General features: G+C 39.3%; 1 long non-coding RNA gene across 8 annotated transcripts; it reads right to left on the reverse strand.

Annotated features, from left to right (window-relative positions):
• Nucleotides 1–22344: 22344 nt before the first annotated feature.
• LOC121896436 lies at nt 22345–25999 on the reverse strand. Of its 8 annotated transcripts, XR_006095994.1 has the most exons (5): nt 25269–25547; nt 25047–25168; nt 24311–24387; nt 23900–23934; nt 22345–23036 (listed from the first exon to the last, which is right to left on the reverse strand). It is a non-coding gene; the product is annotated as an uncharacterized LOC121896436 (long non-coding RNA). The 8 variants fall into 8 exon arrangements; XR_006095998.1 differs by lacking the exons at nt 25047–25168; nt 25269–25547 and having other exon boundaries at nt 22346–22787; nt 22897–23036; nt 24311–24486; XR_006095995.1 differs by lacking the exons at nt 25047–25168; nt 25269–25547 and adding an exon at nt 25668–25999 and having other exon boundaries at nt 22347–23036.
• Between the last annotated feature and the right edge of the window lie 1504 nt (nt 26000–27503).

Raw genomic sequence — 27503 nt, forward strand, 5'->3', positions numbered from 1 at the left:
TATCAAACTGTATTTTAAATTGTACAAGAAAAAAAAATTAAAAGATTCCTGTGCAGGTTTAGTGTGAAAGAGAATAAAATCAGACTTGCTTAAGTTATTAAATGAATGGGAGGGAACTTTTTCTGGACTCTTCTTCACTACCCTTATAGTGGGGAATTTTTAAATAGAGACCTAGGTAGAGAGGAGGTCCTGAAAGCAAAAATTAAGAAAGCTTTTGGTATCGATGAGTTGCCTAATGAAGTGTTGAGATCTCCCAAAATATTTGCTTCATTGTATTGTTTGCCGAAAAGGTGTTTTGATCATAATATTGTGCCCTCTGTTTGATTTAGATCAATTATAACTCCTAGTCCAAAATCCCCAAAAGGTGACCTGAAGGTGCCATTGAATTATCGGGGCATTAGTCTACTGAGAATTGTATATAAATTGTATTTCTTCACCTTATGGATTAGTACGGTTTTTAAAACAAAACAGTCTAATAGAAGAGGAGCAAAACAGTTTTCCAAAAGGAAGAGCCTGTATAGATCATATTTATACAGTGATAAGAAACAGATTAAAATACAATAAGACCACATTTTCTTGTTTTATTGATTTTCAAAAAGCATCGGTCATGATCTGAAATATAAGCTTTACCAAATAGCAGTTAATGGAAAATTCTATCAAGCTGTGAACTCTTTCCATAGGACACCCATTGCGTGTGTAAAAGTGAATGAGTATCATAAAGCAGTGCTTCTCAAACTTTTTCACTTCAAGGACCCATAAACTGACACAAAGTCGACCAAGGACCCCCCATTTGATAAGACTTTGTCCCAGGGTCCCCCATCCGATAATATTTTCACTTTTAGATGTTTTATTACAGAAAGTGTATATAAGAAAGTGTCCCTCAAGGACCCCTGGGGGTCCCTGGACCCCACTTTGAGAACCACTGTTTTACAGAATGGGTTTCCACGCCATCTGGTGTTAAATAAGGTGATGTTTTATCACCAACATTATTTGCTGTTTTTATTAATGATTTGGGAAGAGAGGTAAAGCAGCTGGGGAAAGGGCTATTATGTGGCCGTGTACTTGTACATATTCTTCTTGCTGATGATATTATTTTGCTGTGAAAAAATGAGGAAGATTTACAGTGACGTGTTGCTGAATGATGTAAAAAGTGAATACTTTGTATCAATCAAAAAGAGACACACGTTATTAATTATTATATTTTTGAAAACCAGGTAGAGGAAGGAGTACTTTTCAGTTTTACATTGTTGAGAAAGAACTTGAGTTTAAAGATAAATGTAAATAATAAAGTATTTTGTTTTTTTTTCTAGATGAAACTATGTCTTTTTTACATGGTGCATCAATTCTAGCAGACTCAACAAGTAGGGCATTGGGAGGTATTATAGGTCAAACTAAAATGCATTGAGATATGGGTTATTATACAACAGTTAGTTCAAAACAAGTAATTTGATTTGACAAGAGGCACTCCATGAGTGCTGATATAGAGTACAACACCACTGGGAGTTTTGACTATACATGTGTCACTCCACTTTACAGGTGTTCTAATAACCTTTAATGACATTAATGGTTGTTATCTAGTTTAGATTGTAACAAACTTTGCAACACAAAGATGAAAATATTTCCACAAATAACATTTGAGTTAAGTTATGAAGAGAACAAAGGGAAGGAAAGAAGCCTGGACACTTCATTGCAAACCTCCAGGAGTGCTCATAGACAAAACCCAGAGAAGAGAAAAAATGAAGCTAACACTGAAAGGCAAACAACATGGGCTTGGGACTTTGACTTGGCTGAGTCTCAAAATTATAAACGTCGACATTCAGTCCGTTAAGAAGACCCAGCTGAATACAGTCTTGAGGTAGTTTTATGGATCCAGTCGGTCAACTAAATGGGAGCTCTAGGGAACCTTGGGATTTGGGTTGGTTTAAATTGTTTTATCAACAAGCCTCTGGTTGCCATTCATGGAATTTAATGGAGGACCTTGAATTCATATCAGCTAATAATGTTTTCAAAGGTGTTGTAAAAGAGCTTAGAAGGGCAGGGAAAGACAAAACAACACACCACCCCCCAATTTCACCTGAGGACCTTAAAATATTCTGCAACACTAAGTCCAGATGATCCAAAAGGTTTACTGAACAAGGTCTAGCATGATATTCAGTTGCACTTTGGATATAGGGGCAAAGAGGGAAATCTGGATCTCAAACCTGACTCATTTATCTTAAAACGTGATGAGAATGGAGCAAAGTATTTCACCATGACATTCAGCGAGGAAACAAAAAGAGAGAGAGAGAAAATCGGAGGGGCACTATGTTTGAGGAGCAAGGAAATCCTCACTGCCGGATAGCATCTCTCGAAAAATTCCTGAGCAAAATTCTGCCTGGTGCAAAAGCCGTCTACCTGCAGCTAAGGAGGGTAATAGCTCCAACAGACAGCCTCTGGGACTGGAGGCGAGGGAGATCATGGCAGTGAGTGGGTATAGGTGAGATTCTTTATATAAACATACAGAGATGACAATGCGAATTGTAATTTATAATGAGTTGCGGAACATAAAAACTATACCGGTAAACAAAAAACTTTTTTGTCTTGCAGGTCTGAAAGCTCGCTAAAAAGTTACTAGAGACCAACCATGGAGAGCAGGAAACGATGGAGCAACGTACTCTCTGATCAAGCCTTTAACTCAATGGAATCACACATGCAACCAAAGCGACTGTCAACAGACTCTTATTTAACTGGTTGCACAATGAATGGAGACATAAAGATAAATGTACATCATCTTCAGCACTGGCCTGCGGCCTCGTACCCATGACCAAATCAAAGCCGTGCTGATATTCAGCACTCCCTCTTGTGTGATATTGTTAAATTATACATATTCCAAACTGTATCAAACATGTGTGGTAAATGGGCTGTACTTGTATAGCACCTTTCTAGTCTGCCAACCACTCAAAGCACTTTTACACTACGAGTCACATTCACACACATTCATACACTGAATGGGTGGGGATGTGGGTGTGTTTATTTGTCCTCTAGAACGTAACTGCTGTGAGACAATCAGATAATACTGTTTAATCCATATGATTCATCGGCTTTCTTACCAGCACTCCCTCTCTTCATTCACTTCTTAGGTCACGTGACCACAGCTGTGCTCTCTCACTCTCTCTTTCTCTCTCTCTCTCTTCTTTTTTAAAATGAGTCGGGAAACTGAAAGCAAAGCCTAGCACTACTTTTAGTAAAGTTTGTAGTAATGTACAAGTGCCACAAGATGATGGTAGCTACATTTGAAGTACTATATGGGACCTGTGCAAGTGTCAGGGACTAAATTTTCCACAACACCCACACAGTTGAGAGCACCGACCATACGGCAATTTGATGTCAAATTCAAAGAGAGAGTCTTGCAGCATGTGGAGGAAAATTCAGGAGAGAAAGCTGCAAGGAACTTTGACATTGACCCGAAAAGAATCAGGTACTGGAAAAAACAGAAGCGTGAGCTGCTGTTAGCTGACAAGAGAACAGCATGGCTAGTTGGAGCTAGGTGGGAGGAACAAAGTTAGTTCGGAGCTAGAGAGACGTCTTTCAGAGTGGATTTACTCAATGCGGGACAAACATGACTAAGTATCAAGAAAAATGATACAAAATCAAGTGAGGGACAGCTACCTTTCAGTGTGTGATGGAGGCTAGATGTTTGTGGCTAGCAGTGGTTGGCTACAAAAATTTCTAGAACGCAACGACCTCCCACTTTGACACCGCACCACCATGGCTCAGAAAGACTCAGATCTAAAGCATGCTTGAAGTTTCGTTAACTGAGTGGTTTCATCTGGCTTCATTGATAAATATAATTAGGTTTCATCTGAATAACAATGAAAATTTATGAGTGTTTCCAAATAATATCACTTAAAGGAAGCATATATAAGGTGAATAGTATTGGTCCAAGCACAGAACCTTGTGCAACTCCGTGTCTAACTTTTGCGTGCATCGTTAACGTGTACAAACTGAAATCTGTCTGATAAATAGGATTTAAACCAGCCTCTGTAATAGGATGTTATGGTCAATGGTGTTGAATGTGGCACTAAGATCTAATAAGACAGAGAGAAGTCCTTTGTCTGATGCAGTAAGGAGATCATTTGTAACTTTCACCAGTGCTGTCTCTGTGCTATGGTGTGCTTTAAACCCTGACTTGAAATCCTCAAATTCAAACTAAATTCAAACTATTGTTATGTAGAAAGTCACACAACTGAATGGTGCCTGCTTTCTCAAGGATGTTAGAGAGAAAGGGAAGATTAGACATAGGTCTATAGTTGACTAAAATGCCTGAATCGAGAGTAGGCTTCTTAAGAAGAGGTTTAATTACAGCTACTTTAAAGGACTGTGGTACATAGCCTGTTACTAAAGACAGATTGATCATATCTAGTAAAGAAGTGCTAACTAAGGGTAAGACTTAAGCAGCCCAGTTGGGATGGGGTCTAAGAAACAGGATGATGGTTTAGATGAAGAAATCATTGAAGTTAGTTCAGATAGATTAATTGGAGAAAAATTGTCTAAATATATATCAGGTATATCTGTTTTTAAGGTTCCTGTGTTTGTGGATAAATCGGAATGCAGCAGCACGTCTGGTGTTCAACCAGCCTAAACAAGCTCATGTCACACCTCAGTTCGTCTCCCTGCATTGGCTCCCAGTGGCAGCTTGCATCAAGCTCAAAGCTTTGATGCTTGCCTTCAAGGTGACCAAAGGAATGGCACCATCTTACACTGAGTCACTCATCAGGCTATTTGTCCCCTCCCATCTGTCTGCAAATGTATGATGACTGGTAATACCATCATTGCTTGCTACAAAATCACGATCCAGAGCTGCCCAGCTCCAAATGGTCTGCTGACTCCCTCAGTACATTCAAGAAATGCCTTGAAACTCAGCTCTTCTGTGAGCACTTTGAGCCCCATTAACCTTTTGGCACTTTGTTGATTCTTGCACTACTTTCTTGGTGTTTATGGTATTTCTTGTGCACTTGTCTTCCAGTCATTTCTTACTTTAATAATTATTACTACTTGGGGATCTGTACCACTGCTCTTTCCTATGCACTGTCATCTAATGCTTGATTGTCTTGCTTCACTAAATCTCTTTGGATAAAAGCATCTGCCAAATGACAAAATGTAATTAACTGTCAAAAAATGTGTCAGTTAATGCTAAAAGAGCCTTTTTAAAAAAAAGAAAAAAAAAGCTGGTATGTTCGATCATGTCATTTGACAGCCTCCCAAAGCATGATGTCCTGGTGTCACCTATGTACAACACCACCTATGTCCAGATACAAAATGAACATTACTCCTCCCACTTCACAGCTCTGTTGTAGTATTAATCAATTCTACAATAAAAACTTAAATGATAGACATTACAAGATAATAGCTGCCTAATGTATTGACAAATTAATCAACTTACCCTACAGGCACACAACCACATGTCAACAGTTTGCTTCTCCACCAGCACATCCACACAGGTTGACTAATGACATGTTAGTGACTGGAAGTGGGCTGGGGGGATCAGGGGAGAAGAGCCATTGATTAACAATCAACAACTGTTGAGGAATCCATTGGAACAGCAGCATGTTGGATACCCAATCAATATGACATGATTTTCGTTTGTGTCCAGAAGCCATTGTTATCAATGGTTTCTGACAAGTGGTGTGTTTCCATGGCAACCACACATTACTCCTCGTCCAAGTGTCTATGACAAATTACTAGTTATTTGACAGTAGTCATCTCAGATCATTGATCTGTGCTGAGAGGATTGTGGATCCATGAGGAAGTTAACAATGTTGTTAAGGGAATATCTGCAGTGAATGTTTTAGGCCAGACTTATCGATCACGAGAACAAACCTTCATTTAAGTGTTCAAAGTGAAAAAGAATATTGAGTTGTCAAACGATGGAGAGAAAATCGATTGTTTAAAGAGAAATCAACTTAAGACAAAGAAAATACACCATTTTCCACCTTGTAATACCTGTACAGTGAATCTTTGAATGTAAAACTGTTACTACTTATTCACAAAAATACAGCTAGATGAAAATATATATTATGGCAGAGTTACATGGTTTATTGTTGTTTAAAATGGTTTCACACACAATAATTATGAATACTCCATTCATTTTTAACCAAGCTAATGGCATAGATGGCTCGGTTGGTCCACCACTTTGGTCCAGACGGAAACCATCACAACTACTAATGGATAGTTCGCCACAAAATTTTGTGCATTCATGGTCCCCCACGGATGAATCTGACTGACTTTGGTGATCCACTGACTGAGGACATTTATAATATCCTAATGAATTAGAGGATATGCTGACTTTTCATCTTGTGCCACCAACAGATTGTCCTTTTTGGTTTTTAATGAAATGTCTTGACAAAAACTATTGGATGGATTGCCATGAAATTGTACTTTGCGTTTACCACTAATTAGCAAATTAACATTTGCTAATGTTCTAACATGATAAGCTAACATTAGTAAGGATCTGCTAAACATCAGCACGTTAATATTATCAGCATGTTAGCATGCTGACATTAGCATTTAGCTCGAAACACCACTGGGCATAAGTACAGTTTCACAGAGCTGCTAGCATGGCTGTAAACTAAAACTGGATTTATAGTCGATGCAGCAGGTTAACGGGAGTAAATATCACCACCATGTCACCAGATGGACATTGTGCAAGATCAGAGTGTATCATGCCATAACTCACAGTAACTTTGTGTTACAGAGTGATGGTGGGGTACACACATACAGGTGACAGGTAACTTAAAGAGGTATTTTGCCATGTCTCATTACTGAATGAAGAATAATTAAAGAGTTGTTATATCTATAAGTCAATGTACACCGCACAGCTGCATCAATCTCATCTTCGCTTGTTGCCATTTTTGTGGCCGTTTTTCTGCTGCTATTTATCATGGATGTAGCTAGCTATGTAGGAAGATTGTTGTATGCCCCCTTTCTTAATCCAGCCTACACAGCTCTGATTGGTCGATGGTTCCTCCAGTTGGGGTATATAGCCATCACTGAGCATACCAGCCCCGTTTGACAGTGACTGGTGGTGATTTAGAAGTCTGCAACCAGGCTCACCTGGAAATGGAGGCAATTCATGGCTCATAAACCAATCTCACCTGAGATGTGTCATGTATTTATTATCATTCACAGCTCTAGCACAGACCTGTTTTACTTGTGAAACCAAACAACAACATTCATGGAAGCAAGAAGGAAACTGCATTTGACAAAAAAATGGATCTGCCCACAGGCAGCTGACTGTAGGAGGCGTTGGCAGCACCTGGTGGCCTCAGTGCGTTCCGTCTGGCTGTACAGTCAGGACAGTGTGGGTGTGTAGAAACGATGCTCAGGCCTCTCTCTCAGTCTACTGTTAGTTTTAATGCACCTGTTAGGGTGGAACAAATTACACCTTTATCAATCTTAATGGGCACGCTCCAAAACCCACTGGCACAGTATTTGTTTGTGATGGATGAGTGGAGCTTCCTCGCTTTCGACATTTGGCACATGTAATGCATGTGCAACCAAATTTAAAAAGTTTATGTATTGTCTTGGAAAGATATCCAAAGATTAAATTAAAGTAACTTGAATAATGCCAGCCAGTTACTAATATTATTGTCATATACTGTACTTGATTTTGACTTGTTTCTAGTGCACCAAAGTTGCTATGGCTTTTGCCACAACTGATCATTAGCTAATACAGATCGACCATCACATGATATAAGTGTTTCTCTGCCTGCCTCTATCAGACATGCAGCATTACAATATCCAGTATCCAAAAGGGCTAAGGTAACATCTACAGCTGTCTTGCCATGGAGACTTTACTTCCAGTTAACATCACCAAAAGCATCATAGGAACCCTGGAAAATATAATCATCTCAAAATAAAAAGGAAAAACAATGATTACCAAAATCCATGACAATTTGCTTTTTTGTTTCTATTGTTAGTATATTTTAGACAGAGAATATACCATCAAGAGACTGCTTTTATCCTTGGAACACTACCCATTCATATACAGAAACCATCGGTGTGTTGAAGTCCAGTGGGCATATAGGAAAAACATCAAACTATTTCAACTTTTTCTTTCATAAAAACTGCCCGAAACACCAATAGAACCAGTAACATGTATACAACCACTAACATTCCACTACTTGTCCTGATTAAAAACAATATAAGATATGCAGTGACTTTGCCATCAGAGTGTAATTCAAGCAAGTGAATGCTGAGTAAACACAGCTGAAGATTCAAAGAGTTAAAGACATACTAGAAAATTGGAAGACGCTTTTGGCATGTTCAAATTTTTTTTTTCCACTTTTTCACTTTAGGCTTCCCCTTCAGTGTCACTTGTTCTTGCTTGTAATCAATCATCCTGCTAATACTGGCCATTAAAAGATCCCTTCCTAATGTAATTTCAATGTAAGTGATGGATATAGACAAACTCTACAGTCCTCCTTTCAAGTTTATCTGAAGCTAATATGAAGCTTCAGCCATCCAAATCAGTCAAACCAAGTGGATATCGTTCAAAGTTAGTAGTTTTAGTGCCAAATCCCATCACCAGAAACATTGTCTGGGTAAATTATTTACTAAAATGACTAATTTTGGAACATATCTACTTGATCTGAAGCCTCATATTAGCTACAGATAAATTTTAAAAATTTAAATACATTTTTTAACAAAACAAGGATTTTAGGTTTTGTCCTCCATCACTTTCACTGAAAGCGTGTTATGAAGGGATCTTTTAATGACTAGTATTAGCAGAGGGAATGAGTAGAGCAATCAAAACCTGTTTCAATGTTCACATGGGCACATGGGACTTTTGTTTTAAGACAGACTTGAAAAATTGTGAACCAATCCTTTAATCATTCAATACAGTGCAGAGTACCTCCTGACAGCACAAATGTAATTATGAGAAAAAGTAAGCAAAGAAAAACATGGATTTAAACTAGGAGGCATCCACCTGCTGTAGTCAGTAACATGGGAGAAAAACTTGATTTCTAATATTTACAGTAAATAAAATAATTTAGGAAATGAGAAATAAGAGGAATTGTGCAGGATTTTTTTTCACCCATGTTGCTGGACTTTAAACTGAGTTGGAGTCAGTGTTCAGAGGCTCTAGCAGTGGATGAAGTGATGCAGTGAGGTGATCAGAGCAGTGCTGTGATTCTCTCTGACCATCCATCCTCTCGAAGTGCCGTTAGTCACTGGGAGATGACACTGCACCAGACAAACTGGTTAAAGAAGAGGCTGCCTGCTGGGCTGAGTCATGTCAATCTGGACTGCAGCGAGACTCCATCACTCTGAGGGAGAACAGAATGAGGATCCAGACTGCAGGATGACAAAATATCCCGTCACGCAGAGAAAGACACAGCCGGTATGCCAGCCATGTCTGGCTGAATCACATGCCGTCACTGTGTGTGTAGACGCACACTCATGCTGGGCTTCCAACAGTAATGATGAGACTGAAGCTGCTGATGGACATTTTTTTCTTCTCAAGTTCAGTTTGATTATTTTCATGCCAAAGAAATTCTACAAAATGACAAGTATTGTTGACAGAAAATCCTTTGGAGCAGCATTTAGATAATGTGACAATCCACTCACTAAATGTGAATGTCTACAACTATATCGAGTAGTCATGTATATATTCAATTCCAGATTGAGTAATCGCACGGAGAACAAATCTACTATATTGCCTTGAACCTTGACGACCCTGATTATAAGACGTAAAAGTGAAACATCTAGTACTTACAATATAGCAGAACGTAAATCTCACATTTCTGTTGTTTTCAGCTCCCCCATCATCTGTGACAGCAGGAACTATTGGCTGCATTACAGATGATTCTGCCCATGCTGTGTTTCTGCAGTCAATGTCAGGAGATACTGTCCACTCAGTAAAATACATTACACAAGTCGTCAGAAACTCACGTAGATTGAGCTGGGCTTCCGTTAAGGGCTTTTAGGACTAACTCTAAAAGACATGTTATAACGGACTTGAAGAAACCAGCTAGCCAAGAAACAATTGGGCTACAAACAACCTATAATGTGACACTCAATGTAAGAGACACTCTTTTCTCATAGAAAAACAGGTGTTGAAAAATGTTTGTCTTTTATTTGGACGGATACAGTATTTTTTAGAATGCCATCTTGGTTGTGTGGCACCCTGTTTTTTACATACACGCATGAATGCTCATAATACATCCAGGTACTGAAGAGAAAAAGATTGAGGTCTGATTATAAATGGATCATCTAGATGCAGTGTATTTACTATTTCAGCTGTACAATATATTTGATATATTCAGTAGATATATCTTTTTATGATCCTATTTACAACCCTACCTTACAAACCAGAAGTACTACAACTGCTGTGCTGATTTGCATCAAGCTGCATGGTGTGGCTCCAAGGAATTGGGAATTTTAAAAAATATTAGTGTTTTTCCTAAAATTGAAAGTTGTAGATACTGAATTGAGAGTACAGTTAGGAGTTTAAAGGGATTGTAAACAAATTTGTGTAATCAGATTTTAAATATCTAATTGTTAAATGGGTGAAAATTAATTTTAACCATATTTTACCCATATTTGTCAGTGTCCCCAGTTGTTGACTATCTCACATGATAGCTGAGACCAAGCCTTCAAACATGCACTTGGTTTGCATTTAGTTTAGCTCTACGATAAAGTTTTACTTGTTGTCATTTCATGGACACAAGCCATCCCAGGCCTAGTTTCAGAGATCACTTTAAAGGCACAATATATAATGTGAAGCTTTTCATTTGTTTGTTTGCTTTGTCTTTTTAGTGGAAATGATGAGCAAAATGAGTCACTTTCAGAGATTACAATACTACTGACAATGTAAGGCATTACTACAGGCTTGTAGGCCTGAAGTGCTGGGATTAGGGTTAGGACTGAATGCAATGCACAATCTAAAGTCCAGTTTGATATGAAAGTGACAAGTGCAGGGATTAAACAAAGGATGTGAAATGTAAAGTCCAGTTTGGTAACCCCATCTTCATCCAGTTTATATGGCCATGATACAAGATTTGATGCGCGTGCACACACACACACACACACACAGACACACACACACACACACACACACACATTTTGTGTATAGATTAAATTTTGTGACTATTTCACAACCTGCTATAATACTGAGTTGTGGGGTCAAACCTCCACAACAGGCTAACAAGACAAATGCTGTGTCTCAAATCGCATACTTCTGTACTTACACCTAACATTTTGAGTGCATAAGTGTGTTCACACTGAGAAGTATAGAAAAATGCAGTGCACTGTGAGTACCGGATGGTGCACTTAAAAAGGTCAAAAAGTTGAGTGTGGAACTATGGACACTTCTCGCCCTCAATGGTCGCCATCTTGGCTACATAGCGGAAGGGGAGGGACCACTTTTCAAACTGGAAATGGCGGCCAGGTACATTATTACTATGAATATCGCCACAATACATAAATCTAAGTTATACATGTGTTTTTTAGCACTAAGCACCACTATACTGTTGTCTGATATAAGCCGTCAGTATGTTTTTTGGGTTAATTTAGCAGTCTGTAATGATTTAGTAGTGCGAACGATAACGTGAATGCTAAAGCTAGCTAATGCTAATTTGCGATCGTCATTTCCAGTAAGTGCACAACGGCTGTGTTTGATTTGAGACAACACTACCCTGTCAAACTTCGCACACTACGCCAGTAATATATAGTGTACACAGTGTACTACATGAAAGTGTACTAACAAAAGTATGTGACACAGCTAAAGAGTCTACAACTATGCTAGCAGCTCTGTGATTTGAGCTAAATGATACAATGACAACGTTAGCATGCTGATGTTTAGCATGGTTACCAAAATAGTTTCGTATGTTAGCATGCTAATGTTGATAATTACCAGTAAACACAAAGTACAGCTGAGGCTGATGGGGTTTTGTAGTAGTAGTTTTGCAGGCATGTTATCATAAACTGAAGTATTGGATACATTAACATTTTGACCTGATGATGGCGCTAGATGAAAAGTCAGAGGATCACCAAAATGATTACAATTCTTCATGGGGAAACATAAAAATGTTAGGAGCATGAGGGAGGTGTGTAGGGCAGAGAGTCCCAAAAGTCTCTAAAAGTGATATTTAATACAAATATCCACACGGGTGATCCACTGACTGTTCCCCACTTACGAAGCTTATACATTTTCAGTTTTTGTTGACATTGTCAGAAAGGTGATAATTCTACTTTATGTTTATTATTGAGGTCATAGTGGGTGGTGGTGGTGTACTGGGGTGCATTATATTATCTACTCCATTTACATACATGAGGGGGACAAAATATTAGGAACACTTTTCAATATAACGCACTCCTGAAAACCACCACCCACTACGACCTCAATAATAAACATGAAGTAGAATTACAATGTCAACAAAAACTGAAAATGAATAAGCTTTGTAAAAAAATAAAGTGGCTGGTGAGTGTTTGTGTATATATATATATAAAAAATTCAAAAACAGAGTCAGTGTGCCAGACAGCCGTGCCGACTGAACCCCAGCATGAAAGGGCAGGTGGTGATTCGCCCGTCCCAGGTTCTCAACATAATAATGAGGCATTGTGAACCTCCTTGGCACGGCTGCTGCTGCTTTCCTCTGCCTTCTGTCTTCCTCTGAGGGCAGAGCGATGATGAGTTATTTTTCTGTAGCTTGGCACAGCATGACACATTCAGCTCCCCAGATGGTCCTCACCGTGATTCAGTTAGTCGCCTTGTCTGTTGCTGGGCAGCATGTGCGGGCCAATGAAACATCACACACACTTCGGAGCTTAGTTTCACGTGGCGAAAACCAGCAGCCACCAACACAGGACATGATTTCCCCCCCCAAAGGATTCTCATGAATAAGTTTTCAGGCCTGTAATGGCCGCCATTCAGAGCAGTGGCAACGAAGAGGGGGAGGAGGGGGCATAGGACTAATAATCAACTGAAATTTTTCCTCCTGTTACTGAAATTATGACTCAAAATGTATTATTATGTCTGTTACTATGTTTACAGGAGCCAAAAATAAAGCTTATATTCTGTCAATAGTGCTCAAACTGACACATTGGATGCAAAATAAAAACAAAATGAGAAGTTGCAGTGTATCATGCAAACGGTTTGTTTGAGTATCCAAACAATTTGTTAAACTAAAGGAAATGGGACAAATTAGCTTAATATGAGAAAAGTCTTTATTTGATTTAACCATAAATGTTGTAGTTAAGCAATAAAGATGACTGGGGGTATGCTTGTGTGACTAATCAATTAGTTACATCTAGTTAGTAATACAATCCACAGTAAAGTATTGATGTAAGCAATAATTGCATCAGTCTGTTAACAGGTTCAGTATGTATATATGTATATATGTATTGTCCGAACATGCCTAAAGAGAGAGGGTGAACAGCCTGCTATCATTAGTCTGTCCATGTTGTTTACAACACAGCTTTATAGGGGGGGCAATAATAGATAAGATAATAAGACTTTACTGGTCCCAGAGGGGAAATTTACAGCCAGTCAGACAGTCAGAAACAAGAGATCCACCTACAGAAACTCTAACTTAGGAACAGAACAAAAGGAAACATATGTCACAAATGGCCACATTGTTTAAATTAAATAGATGTCTGTGAAGAAACATCCCAGAACTCAGTACCAATGGCAGAGGTTAAATAAAGGCCAAAATAATGACAATGATCTAATGTTAAGGAGCAAACAAACGAGTGAAGGATGTGACTGAAACCTACTGAATCACTGTATCATCAAGATTATAACCCTCTCAGACTTTTTCACTGCTGAGTTGAGTCTCTAAACATGACTTTAGCAGATCACCTCGGGCCTTGAGATCATCTCAAGCTGCCACTCCTGCGTGTTTTTGTGATTAGCACATGTACCGTCACCATGGAGAAGCTATAAACTGTGGCTGGCCTGGATAATATTCCACCTGGTCGCGTTAACCTGACTCCATACACCACACATTATTCTTCCTGGAATAGTTTCAATTACAGCTCCAGACTCGTGAATCAGTACATTAGTCACCTCCTAACACATTCATCGTATTCAGTACTACCTCTCTGCACATGAGGCACTGTGTGGCTGAAACTAAATAAGAGAAAAAGTGAAGAAAAAAAAAAACACCTGTTTATTCAAAAGAGAAGAAAAAGCTGTATGAATGAGTAATGAAGACACGAGGGAACACCGCCCTGGATTGCTGGTGACTTTACAGTCTTGTTTTAATCAAATCACACACCAAATGTTCTCAAGTAATCATGCAAGCCAGACTGCTTTTACTGTTCATAGCAAGTACATTTTTCTCTCTGAGAAGCTGAGTGAGGACAAAGTGTCACTGGAGTTCTTCAGGCATTGTACACTGGGCTGCCATGTTGAGGAACGGCTATAAATAAATTCAGTCATTAAAATAGTTTTATATTGGCATAACCCTTGCATTCCCTGTTGCAGTTTGATCACAGGCCAGATTCTTATCTGTAAAGACGACATGTACTTCCACAGGTTGATAGTTGGCATTAAAACACATAAGTATGGAAACAGATATTAAAACAGTCCGTAATATTTTAAGAGGTCACTCATTTGGTTCCCAAAAATTCTGCAAAGTATTTTTCTTTGATATATAGTATTTCTTTTTACATATTTCTTTGAACAATAACAGAATCAAACGCTCATAACAGAAGTATTCTGCAGTGAAGGAAGTATCCAGATCCTTTACTTAAGTACAGCAATGTAACACTATTCCATTACGAGTCCTGCATTCAAAACATTATTTAAACCTGAAACTAATGGCCACTTGAGAGCAGTAGAAACAAGTAGTGAATATAACACTCATCCCCTTTTAAGTTGATATGTTGAACTTGTTAGCAAACAGTTGCTTATTTCCACATCCAGCAGTTACGGAGCAACATTATCATTCATTTGGAGTTGTGTTTCTGTCCACCTGGTGAATGTAAGTCCAATATTCACTCTCTTTTAGCTCTGTTTTTGCTCTCTACCAACTCCTGAGGGAAATATCTGGCTCTTTAGCTGCTAAATGCTCCACTATGTTCACCAGCTAGTCTCCCGCTAACTGTGTCTGTTTGCTGTTTGGTGCTGAGCAGGTAGTGTACAGAGGCTTTTTAGAGCTTTTTCCTCTGAAAACAGCCCCCTGCTATGGCCAAAAATGACGCTATGTGAGTGCTGACAGTGAACTAAAACAGTGAAGTTGCAGCCAGACAACTAAACAATGAGCTGAAACTCAGTTTAAAAGCTCTGTCAAGCTGAGGGGAGCTGCAGAGTCACTGATAATTCTCTAAGTTCATCACTACAAGTGACAGCGCTTGCATTGTCATTTGATACATTGCTATTATAGAAATATTGATTATAGATGCTTTTAGTAAAAGTACTCATCATGCAGAATGGCAGAATAGAGTATTTTTATGATATAATTGTAAATTATGCATATTAAAACTGATGTAAACTTAATTTTAATATTGCAGCTGGTTGAAGTATACCTCAATTAAACTAGTTTACTTATTATAGGGGTATCATGTATAAGAACCATATTTTCTAATCATATTTTATATACTGATCATATGTTTGTGACATATGTAAAATGATAATCCTCAGCAATATACCCAACAAATGTGAGTTAAAGTCAGATACCAGATGCCCCGCCCCTCTGTGATGTGATGGTTTTTATATCAAACAGCCTCCAGTGCACTTAGACACAGAGCTAAGTGGCTCACTGTTTGCTTGTTTGTTCAAAGTTTATTAATATTAAACATGTCGTGTGTCCAAATTGCACCAAATTCGATGGTTTGAACAGTTTTCGAGATATGCGAAGGACACACATACAGACAGACAAACCGCATTTTAGTTAGATGAACTGTAGTGCCCATTCAAAACATGTTTGAAATATCCTGCAGTAAGTCTTGAATGTATATGTTCAAGTTTTTGTTCACAGTACACAGTTCAATAGTAGAGCTTAAGTCTCTTAAATTTGTCATTATCACTACAGATGTAATCCCACCTCCGCCCACAATGTGGGTTGCAATGGCAGAGTAGCACTGTCCGTATTTCTGCGCATTGACGCCACGGGAAGAAGAAGGAGCAGAAGCAACGTTGTTTATGATGTATTTTTGTATATTTCTCAAGAACCACTTATCCAAACAACTTCACACTCAATACTGTACTTCCTTGGGTCCTCAGCAATACACCTGCCAAGTGTGAAGTTGATTGGATAGATGGTTATTGAGATACGTGAAGGACACACATACAGACAGCGATTCCTTCCTAGATAGATTTACCTACTTTTTTGCTGGCTAATCAGTTTGGCTCAGTCTGGCTAGTCAAATTTGGCTGGAGGATTTTAATTTAGTAGTCATTTTGGTCATTCAAAAGAAATAATTTCAAGACCTGCTTTCATGGTATTATTTTTGGGGTGTAACTGCTTAATTGATTGATTCATTCATTCATTAAGTGGCCCTGCCTAGTTTGCCATGGTGGGTGCCACACATCCCTACTCTGTTACACCCTGGCTTCCACCCCTTTTCATATAATTTGCAGATGATACCAAATTATATTTATCAATGAAGCCAGATGAATCCAGTCAGTTAACTAAACTCCAAGCATGCCTTAAGGACATAAAGACCTGGATGACCTGCAATTTTCTCATATTAAACTCAGACAAAACTGAAATTATTGTACTTGGCCCTAAACACCTAAGTTCTGCTTGAGGTTTCTTCCCGTTAAAGGGGAGTCTTCCCTTGCTGCTGACACCAAGTGCTGCTCATGGGGGAATGTTGTTGTCTCTGTAAAATAAAGTGTACAGTCTAGACCTGCTCTATGTGAAAAGTGCCCAGAGATAACTTCTGTTATGATTTGGCACTATATAAATAACAACTGAATCCAATCCAATCCAATCCAATCCTACTATAGCCACTACAGTGTGTTGTCACTTCAATGTAAATATATGTCGATTTGGAACATTTGCTGAAACATCCTGTGAGCTTAGGAGAAAGGTATTCCAACCTTCTTAAGAGTTAATGGGCAACTAAAAATGGGAATCCATTGTGGGTAGACCACCATTGCTCAGCATCATTGTAGTGGTAAAGGTGTTTAATTGCTCTGACTGGTGCAGTATGTTCTCAATCAGAAGTCAGTCCTCCTGAATTCTGTTTTAAATGGCATTAAAGAGATAGCTTTCTCCACACCAAACACCACCAAATCCTTTACTCCTACCAGTATGCTGATTCATCATTTTCAGTGATCAGTCATTCTACTCTGATGTCATAAGCACCCACACATGTGAGCCGTGCTTGGCCATTCATTCATAAGAAAAGATGGAGTAGAGCAGCAGCGGACTAGGCACACTGCCCTGCGGGGCATCTATGATCTTGGTGTGAGTGGAGCAAGTGTGACTTCCACTTCTCGCAGCCTGGGTCCATTGGAGGGCTTAAGATCCGATTGCAGGTGCTCAAAGCCTGAAAGCTCAATCCAATTAACAACATTCCTTACATAGGTTAAGCTTTTTTTCCTGCATCTTCTGTAGATCTACTGAGGAAGTCCTTAATCTATCACAGCACTTTAGGGTGAGAAGTGTGAGAGCTACAGGCCAGCTACAGGGACAATGATGGTGATCTTCAGACAGGTGGGGATTACAGCCTGTGCCAGGACAGGTTGAATATGTCAGAGCAGACATCTGCCAGTTGACTTGAACACACTCAGAGAATAGAGCCAGGGATGCCATCAGTACCAACGGCCTTTTGCACATTCACTCATATTAGAGGCTTTCTCAGCCCAGCTGACAGCATCTGTGTCAGGTAGTGGATGCTTCAGGCAGCAAGGGACTCTCAACTCACTGTCAAAACAAGTTTAAAATTGCACCCAACTGGGGTAATTTCAGTCACTGGCCTATTTTGTGGTACTTGCAGCATGACCAGTGCATCAGAAATGGTGAAAATTGCAAAGTTCTGTAATGCTTGGGTGTGGCCAGCGGGCTTCATAACTCCCCCCAAACCCAGGGCCATCTTGGAACAAAGTTTCTTTGATGTTCAAGAAATTCAGTGTGTTCACTGCTCTTATAATTCTCAACATAATACATGTTTTTTCTATTTTTTTTGCCCAACAGGAAGTCATCCAATTTAAATTTTGTGCGTCAATTTTCATTTCAGGAACACACATTTGAGGCCTTTAGGATGTGCAAAAACTCATGAACCTTTGCACCTTAGTTCAAAGTGGTAAATATTGCAATTACTATCACAAATGGGTTTGGGTGTGGGATTTCTGTTCTATAGCGCCCCCTAATTACTTGTTACTTGTAGTAGCTTTGAGGTGCTAGGAGTGCTCAAAAACTCACAAAAATTTGCACATGCATCAGAAGTTGCTTAATTTTACATCTGATATGGGTCTTGGGTTTGGGTGTGGCAAAATGGTGATGACCCATTCATCGCTGCTTGCGGCTTTAATTATTGATTAATCTTCTCGATTAATTGATTAGTTGTTTGTTAATGCTAATCACTGTTTCCCAAGCTCAAGATGCAACCTAAAATGTCTTGTTTAGTTCTGACTAACAGTCCACAAACCCAACAAGATTCAGTTTACTGTCATAGAGGACTAGAGAAACCAGAAAATATTCACTATTAATAAGCTGGAACCAGAGAATTTTAGCATTTTTTCTTAAAAAATGACCTAAAACAATAAATCGATTATTAAAATAGTTGCCAATTAATTTTCGACCAGTTGTTGCAGCTTTAATTTCCCTTTTATCCATACAGTAGCAGTTCCAGCCCATTTAAACCACAGGGGCCACATTGGGGCCAGCTGTTCTTTTAGAGGGGCCTGTTAAACGAACTAATTTTAGCAGTGGAGAGATTCAGAAACCAATCAGAGAGGTCATATAACAAAATAAAATGTAAAATAAGACAAATAGTGTCATTTTAGCAATAAAGTAAACAACTTCAAATTTGTCATACTGTTCTATTATTTGATTTATATTCCCATCGAAAATTCATATATAGATACTTGACTTACACGTTTCTAACATATTTTGTTAGTATTCAAAAATATTTACTTTAAAGCTTACACTCTGCAGGTGAGAAGTACTGACAACTAAATAAATTTAACAGTAAAAATATTCACAGATCAAAATGTCTATGTTCACATCAAAAAGTATCAATACATGTATCAAATACATGACTTACACACTCTTGTATTTGCATTACAGAGAAAAAATAGCCTGCAAGCCTTATGGTATTCTAGTTATTTTAAGCGCATTACTCATTATACGGCACAGCTTAAAAATAAATAGAGAATGAAGAAATACTCACAAACATCCAGACCTTTTACATGCTTTCCCTGGACTAGACAGCCACAATAACACAACAGCTTCAGGGATAAGCCAAACAGCCTACAGCACATAATAGACCTCTTTGCTACATTCTTGTTAAGAGGATAATAATGATAAAGATTTTTATCTTTAAAAAAAAAACATTTAACCTTATTTATCTATTTAAAGACAAATAACACAATACGTTTTATCTGACTCATGTTATCTGACATTGAAGTATTCTCCTCTCTTTTATGGAGATGAAGTATCTATGTCGTGTCTCACTTCAGGTGTTGCAGTGATTATTTCTTTTAATAAAAGAACACATCACTGTTAGCTAACTCTAACAAAAACACCAGAGCTAATATCATTAGCAACAATGGAAAACAAGGTAACTCTCCCAATTGTATGTATCTAATAGAAATGTAAATTTCTCTTTTTTGTTGTGAGGTTACAGACTTCACAGTTCACATCAGAGTTTCTTTTCTGGCAACTAGTCCATTCACAGTTTAACAATGACCACATCTGACTGTTTTACGCTTAACTATTTTTTAATCAAAGGAGGCAAACTTCATTTTACTTTCTTCCCTCTGATAGACGTCAGTAAGCCTGACATATCGTGCTAGACTACACATTCTAGCCGACATTTACCAGCTGTTACAACCCAGAAGGGCACTGTTTCACTCATCTGAGAGAACTCAATGAAAAATGGGGAAGGTATGGCCACGAAAACAAATTAGTAGACAAAGATGATGATTACATCTTTTTTCTTTTTTGGTATGAGGAAGTCCTGACTTTCCTTGGTTCCTCAGAGTCATTGGATTTTAGGGCTGCCACAAGGGGTCCAGGATTGTTGGGGGCACTGGCTCCCCTGGCCCCTGTCCAGACCTGCCACAGAATCCATGGTCTTTGACTCTGGTCTGTGTTGTTTGGCAAAGTCTGCCAAAAATAGCTTCAACTCTTGCTGCCCTCTCCACAGTGGTCTTTGTACGTTGTGAAGAGTAAGAAAGATCCTTAAACAGCATTCAGAACTGCAGCACTGACTCAGTGACCCAGTCTCCTTGTGAGAGGAAGATGTGGAGTGTTGGATGACTCGGGGGGATGTGGATATAGAGGGGGGTAGTTGACCCTCCCCTCACAGCTGTGAGTCCTTTTCCACCCCATAGCCCCTGTCCTCAGCCCCCCAGGCCCTCCTCCCCATGCTCCATGCCCAGCGCATGCCCACCCTCCCCTTGTCTCAGCGAGCGGCTGTCTAGGACAGATTACGCTGGCAGGCGCCCAGGCTGATGCCAGGCCCTCAACAACAGAGTGGCCTTTGTGCTGAAATGACAATCCGCAAAGTCAAGCCAACATCTGCAGGATAAAGGGTTGGAGGGGTGGGAAGGTCAGCTGTGGGGAGGAAAGGCCAGAGTGGAACAGAAGGGCAGGAGACAAGAAGGAAGAAAAACACTTGAGGACTCAGCTGGACATACCCATCACCCCCCAAAATGTCTATGTTATGCTACAGTATATGCAACATCAGATGCATTGCAAAATTTACATTGCAGTTTGTTTTGGATAAAATTCCATTGGACATGCAAGACTATCTCTCATGGCTTGACTGGGACATAAAATCAGCCCTGGCATTTTTGGCCAACCCCCACAATCAGTCGAACACCACCCACTACTACACCATCCTTGCGGTCCCCTTAAATATGTGTACTGTACTATTCCCCCAAACCACTACAAAGCTGAGTAGTAAGTGATGTGAACAAATATACCAGTGCAAGTGGACCACTGTACTCAGATAGCAAAAATGATATGGCCCAGATCTGGCCCAGAGCCTCCATAAGTTCTGGGCCAGAGCTGTAAAATGGACCCGGGCTGGTGTCCTTTGGCACAACGGGCCATTAACGGTGCAGATCCATTTTTCACTGGCACTGGGCCAGCTCCAGAACAGATGAGATTATTTTGTAGTCATGTGGCCGAAGGTGGGCCAGATCTGGTTCAGTTCTGTACTGGATCCAGCCTAGAGCTTCCATACCTTCTGGGGCAGATAAGTAAAATGGACCCAGGCCAGCGTCCTTTCTTATTTGGGCCGGAACTCGGCCAGCTCCAGATCGGATGAAGATCACTTTCTAGCCATTTCACTCAGATATTTGCTGTATCTGAATTAGTTCTGGGCTAACCTTTATCTTTTTCATAACTACATTCAAACTAAAAAAAGGTATCTCTAGATATAAATTTCTAGAATTATAGTAACGTTCCTATACACGTTGACACGCACTGTATTAAGCAAATAAAGTGAAAAAGTGAATGCCTTCATCATGACTGGTTGTAATAAAAACAGAAATCATAAGTTATGACAGGAGATGTTACCTGCTTTGTTGGTCATTCACTGTACAGTCAAAATCTGTGGTGAAGTGTACTCTACTCATGGTGGATCAACTCCATAAAAACCTGAATGAAGTGTGCACTGTTGAGTGTAAACTGAGCGCCTCCTACAATTTGTTATCAGCACACACACCCCCAGCAGAGTGGGACATTTTTGGTGCTGCTACTGTAATTAAAATTTGCATCTGCTGTGTCAGACTGTAATGCCAAACAAACAAAGTAAATTTAGATTTAAGTTTTTGCATTTCCAAGTACACTGCTTTTCATTTTGACTGGGGCCACAACGGCTGATTATTTTCATTATGGAGTACTCAACTGAGTAGATTGGATTTTTAAATTCATGACCCAATGAAAAGCAATGCATTTAAAATGGGACACAAAAAGATAAAAAATAGTGTAATCATGTCATATGACAATAGCATATGACATATAAAGAAGAGATGAAGTCCTTTGAAACCCGTAATATACATATATACATACCAGAACTAAGTATAAAAACTGACCTTTAACACACCAAATCACACTGGGAAGAACTATGTCAGGGACCAAGCAGTAAGGCTCAAGAACACCAGGTGTGTAGCACAAAACATTGCTATTTATTTACAATTTAATTTCATCTTAAAATTCAATTTCAAAATACAAAAAGGACACTAGACAAAAGTAATTTTAAAACTAGGGACCTTTTACTCAAATTAAGATCAACTAAACAAACAGCAACCTATAATGAACTCAACATAACTGGGGGGGGGGGGGGGGCAGGAACAAACAATTAACTATATCAAAAATGAACTTTAATACCAACAAAGATTTGAACCAAGAAATTAGTCACAACCAAACTAATTGTCAAACCAAAAAATAAAAAAAACAACAACAAAACTTATAATAATTAAGTTTAACTGGATCCCCCACCCAGCTGGCCTCTCCCATTGCCTGCTTGTCACTCCCAGGCGCTGCTTCTTTTGGCCAGGGCAGGATTTGCCGGATCCATGAAAAACAAAAAGGTATTGTGTTTAGTGCGGCTGCCACAGTAATCATGAATGCAAAATATATGTAAAATTTACAGTACCTTTATGAAGTCAGCCACTGCTGCTCGGTGGAATGTTGTGATGCCCATAAACAACCAATTGTGAAGTTAAAAACACAAAACATAACTGCTACTGCAAAAGACTAGCACAATGCTATATCTGAAATTTACCGTGGTTAATGCCTCTTTAGCCTTGGCATGATCTTTGCGGCCACCTCCGCAGTCAGACACCAGGTTAAACCATCGGATAGCGTATGAGTCGATCTCGCTGTCTGGAGCACTGCTTGCAGCTTGGTTCTTCCTTACAGTCCCTGTTGAGAGAGAATGTCCATCAGCGACCAAAATTCTCCATTTTCCACTTAGCCCAGCTAATAACCCACTGTTTTGATAGCTGCTTTAGAGGATTGAAAAAAGTATGTCCAATGGGTCAGTTATGTGAAAATAGATTATGCAACAGCTAGGGATGTCAACAATTAATTACAGAATTTCCTCAAATAGCACCTCAACTGCAGAGACATTTATAGTTTGTGAATTATATATGTACTAATGTCCTTGGAGGCCCATTCAGTCCCATTGTATTTATAACTCAGCACCTGTATGCAGTACAAACTCCATTCAAATTTCAAAATGCTCAGTATTGCACACCGATCAACTGTACTTAAGCTTAAGATGACATGTACTGTAAGTTTATGAGTTACATAATGCATTAACACCATGTTGGTGGAAAATCCGTAACACGTTCACATCAGAATCGCCACACAGGTTACTGCTGTGAAACCAGTGGCCGTTGAAGTTCAACTTTTGTTCCACGAACAAACCGACTACAAGCACAGAGTTGAGTGAACTTCTCTCTTAGCTAGTCGCAATAACTAAATGAATAACCAAATAAAATATGCTTTTCAATGGTAACACGTATTGCAGCGCATTACACCGTGCAGGAGGTTTTAGTATTTATCACCAAGGACACTGAATTTTAGTCACAATTTCAAAACACATATTTCTAACTTGTTACACAGCGATCAGACAATGAATTACAGTTAACTTTAGATGAATTTTTAACTTCTTGAGATGTCTTTGATTTACTTATCCAATAAGACTCCAAAACTTTAACCTGGATTTGAAAATGTACTGTAATGATGGAGAAATCAAAGCAGGAAAAAAAAAAAAAACGTACCCTACTAATCCGTGGCACTCTGTGGGAACCTGAACCTGAAATAGAGACAGGTTGTGCTGTCAAATGGCGCTGTTTCACACCAATGTTAGCAGTTAGCCTTAAGGTTAGCCGTTAGCCTATATGCTACTGGCTACATTCCTATGAGCAGGTAACGTAACGTAAGATACGGATGAAAAGCAAGTTATGGGCAAAATTGGTTGTAACATCACTAATAACAAACACAGAGTTGTTTATTCATTATTAATTCTAACTTACTTAGCTAGTTAAGTAAACTAGCCCAGCTAAAAAGCTAGCAGTTAACTATATAATGCTATTAGCAAGCTTAAATAGGAAGTCAAAACCTTCTGAAATTATGTTAACAAGCATTAAACCACATTAAACACTGTTTTGCTACAACATTGTACACCTTACCGTTATAAATAATTTTCAAAAGCTGGAAGAAAAGCCGCCAACTGTCTCCTGCTTCTCCTTGGTCCGGTCAGATCAGCCTGAACAAAAGAAAAAGAAAAAAATTTGCGCGCTTGTTCCCACGGTCCTGGCCCATAAATACTTTGACTCTGCAGACTGATTGCGAGTCTAAATGCCATGCCCACTCGTCAGCCTGTATGCGGTCCGTATCTGGCAGGGGGACGTAAAACGGATGAGACTGTAACACAGATCTGCCGGTTTGGAGGTGGATCCGGTCCAGAGTCAGTTGCTATATCTCGCTCTTGACTGAGGTGGCTGTGGAGAACACATTATCCATACTAAAGTAGAAGTACAAGTAATTGTCAACTTCGTTGCCTGTTGTTGGAAATGAAAACTATTTTCTTCCCTCTACTAAGCTAATACATGAGCAGGCATACATTTAAGCACAGTAGAGCTACAGATGTAACCTATGTATTATACAGGATTTTCATGAATCTTTATCAAGAAAACCCTTAGCCTAATAATTTTAATAATATTATGATATGATATGGACCTAGGTCACTCATTGCTTAGCCAACGCTAATGTTAGCTAGTTAATGCTAGAATCAAGGACGTATAAAGAGAACTGGATACAGCGTTGGTGGTGGGGCCCCATTCATTCCTATGAAAGTTGTTCAGTGGCGCATAAAGCCATAAAAGTTCAATTGCGGGTATAAAATTATCCAGATCTTCCACATACCTTCCGTATCTGTGCTGTCCATAGAGCAAGTACACTAGTGTTTCCTTTAACCCGCCTCCCAACTGCATGCAAACCAGTGACTTCCGCCGGCCGAGATGGCTAACTTCCGGTTTAGCCCTAAGCTAACATATATGGGAATAAAATAATTATTGTATGGCTCCGCTAGACTTTCCAAATGTTATCGGGCCGAAATGATCAAATTCTGATCTGAAATCTACCCACTGTTTTATAGCCGGACCTTTTGCTATGATTGTATGTGGGAAAAATGCTTTTTGGGCTAGTGTGCATCAGGTGACGGACCCAGCAGTTGTAATTACACGGTTTGGCCACTATGTTATATTGGCTTCACAGTTCGGCACTGTTCCTGGGGGCTTGGTTAGAATAGGCAGCCAAAATTGCAACATTATTAAGGAACTATGCTAGGCTACAAAAACAATGCGAAACAGCTAGTGCACCAGCAGTAGCTGATAGTCTCAATGTATGATAGCATTCCGATTATTTTATTACCATCGTCATTAATTGAATTAATCATCATTCATTATCGTTATTATGGCATGGCACATGATCTCCCTGCACCCTGCCTGCAAGTCCCTGTTTCCCTGCATGCTACTCCTGGCTTACCACTTCAACTACACTCTCCTCCTGCTCACTGTGCTCCTCGACTTCCCTGTCACATGCCTGCTCCTCTTCCTGCTCCTCTGTCTGCTCCTCTGCCTGGCAGTGGCCATGGCCAACCACCTCTCCTCCTTCCACCTGTTGCTGCATAATGGCAGGTACTGCTGTTACCGTAGATGTTGAAGCTACTGCTGCAGCCCTTACAGCACATATACCTGTGATTTTTGCACATTTGGTGGCATCTGCATCTAGATTCTTCATTTGTTTGGCCCACAACTTCTCTGGACCCTCTTTTGTTTTTGCTTATCCATCTTGACAACTGACAAAGACACCCTCCCTCATTCACAGATGTTTGGCTCTGAGCCATGGCATCTGAGACGAGAAACAGAGAGGACACAGGGGGAGGGGTGGGGCTGGCCCAGTAAGAGATATGATTGGGCCAGCCAAGTGTCATTATAGCAAATGAACCAACGGGCTGCTGCCCCTGCTTTATGGGCTGGTCCTTAGCAAAAAAAAAAGAGAGAAAAGATTATTTATTCATTTATTTAAAAAAATGTTAATAATATTGTCCCCAGGCTGCGTCAGCCCACTGGGAAAATCCCAGTATGCCAGTCCAGTACTGCTATCTCTCTACAGATGCTGTGTAATTGTGATAATGTCACCTTTTTGAGGATATTTGCATGAAGGGAACTTGTCTTTAAGCTGCACGAAGCAACTTTAACCTTTGGCAGCTACTGGTGACACTTTGAGGTAACAGAGGCTTTAAACATCTGAGGGATTTATAATCTATTCAATCTGTAAAGTGACATTAGCAAAGTAAATGTGCTTGTGCATTTTATCACATCCGAAATGTGATAAATTGTAAAATTTAATGTACTATACTGTTTTGCACTAACAAAACCAAACACATAAAACTGCATTCAATTGAGTAAAAGTTTGTTTTGCACAAAGCTGTTTCCAGAGCCACAACACCACCGCCCACCAGTCTTTGATTTTTGACCATTTCCCTTGTACATGTTGGACTTCAGGAAATCCATGGTGCTCATAAACACTACAATTGAAGATGTAACAACTTTAGTATACACAGAGGCATTTATTACCCAATTTTTATATTGCACTAAAAACTACCACACACACATAGCTACATAGATTTGGTCAGTACTGTCATATTCATTTGGAAGTGTCACATCAGGATGAACACAGCTGCTGCTAATAAAATCCCTAACGAGCAAGTTTGATTTAGGTGCGGGAATTAACAAGCACTGACATAAGTATGCTGCTTGCTCCATAACGTATTTAAATCATGATTACCCATTATTAATTGCTGTTTTCCATACTGTGACATCTTTGTGACAAGACTGCTTTAATGTGTCATCAATCTAAGTTTGGTTGAAAACATACAACAACATGTTAAACAGGATGTAAAATATAATTTTTCATTCACTTTTTAAACAACATTCTAGTCCAACACCAGGGTGGTAGATTTTAGATGTTACTGTGATGTAAATAACATGCTCTGCCTTGGAATTAGCCCCTGACTAATTATGTGCCCAAAATGAATTTCTTTTTAAAGCTGCACGAATCTATATTTTTTTATATTATCAAATGGCTATGCATAATATGAAAGGTGCTGCTTGTTGTGACAAACTCACAAAGAATTAACAACTCTGCAGTTCCCCTCAGCTCTAAGCACCCTTCTACCCTCTCCAGAAACTATAAAAGACGTAAGATTGAAGGTTTTTGATGTTTATCCTTACAGTAAAATTCCACACAAGGTTTAAGTGGTGGTCAATAATTAGATAAATTGAAGCTGCAGATTACTATAATTTTTAAAATTACTTA

The sequence above is a fragment of the Thunnus maccoyii genome, chromosome 4 (assembly GCF_910596095.1).
Source record: "Thunnus maccoyii chromosome 4, fThuMac1.1, whole genome shotgun sequence".
NCBI lineage: Eukaryota > Metazoa > Chordata > Actinopteri > Scombriformes > Scombridae > Thunnus > Thunnus maccoyii.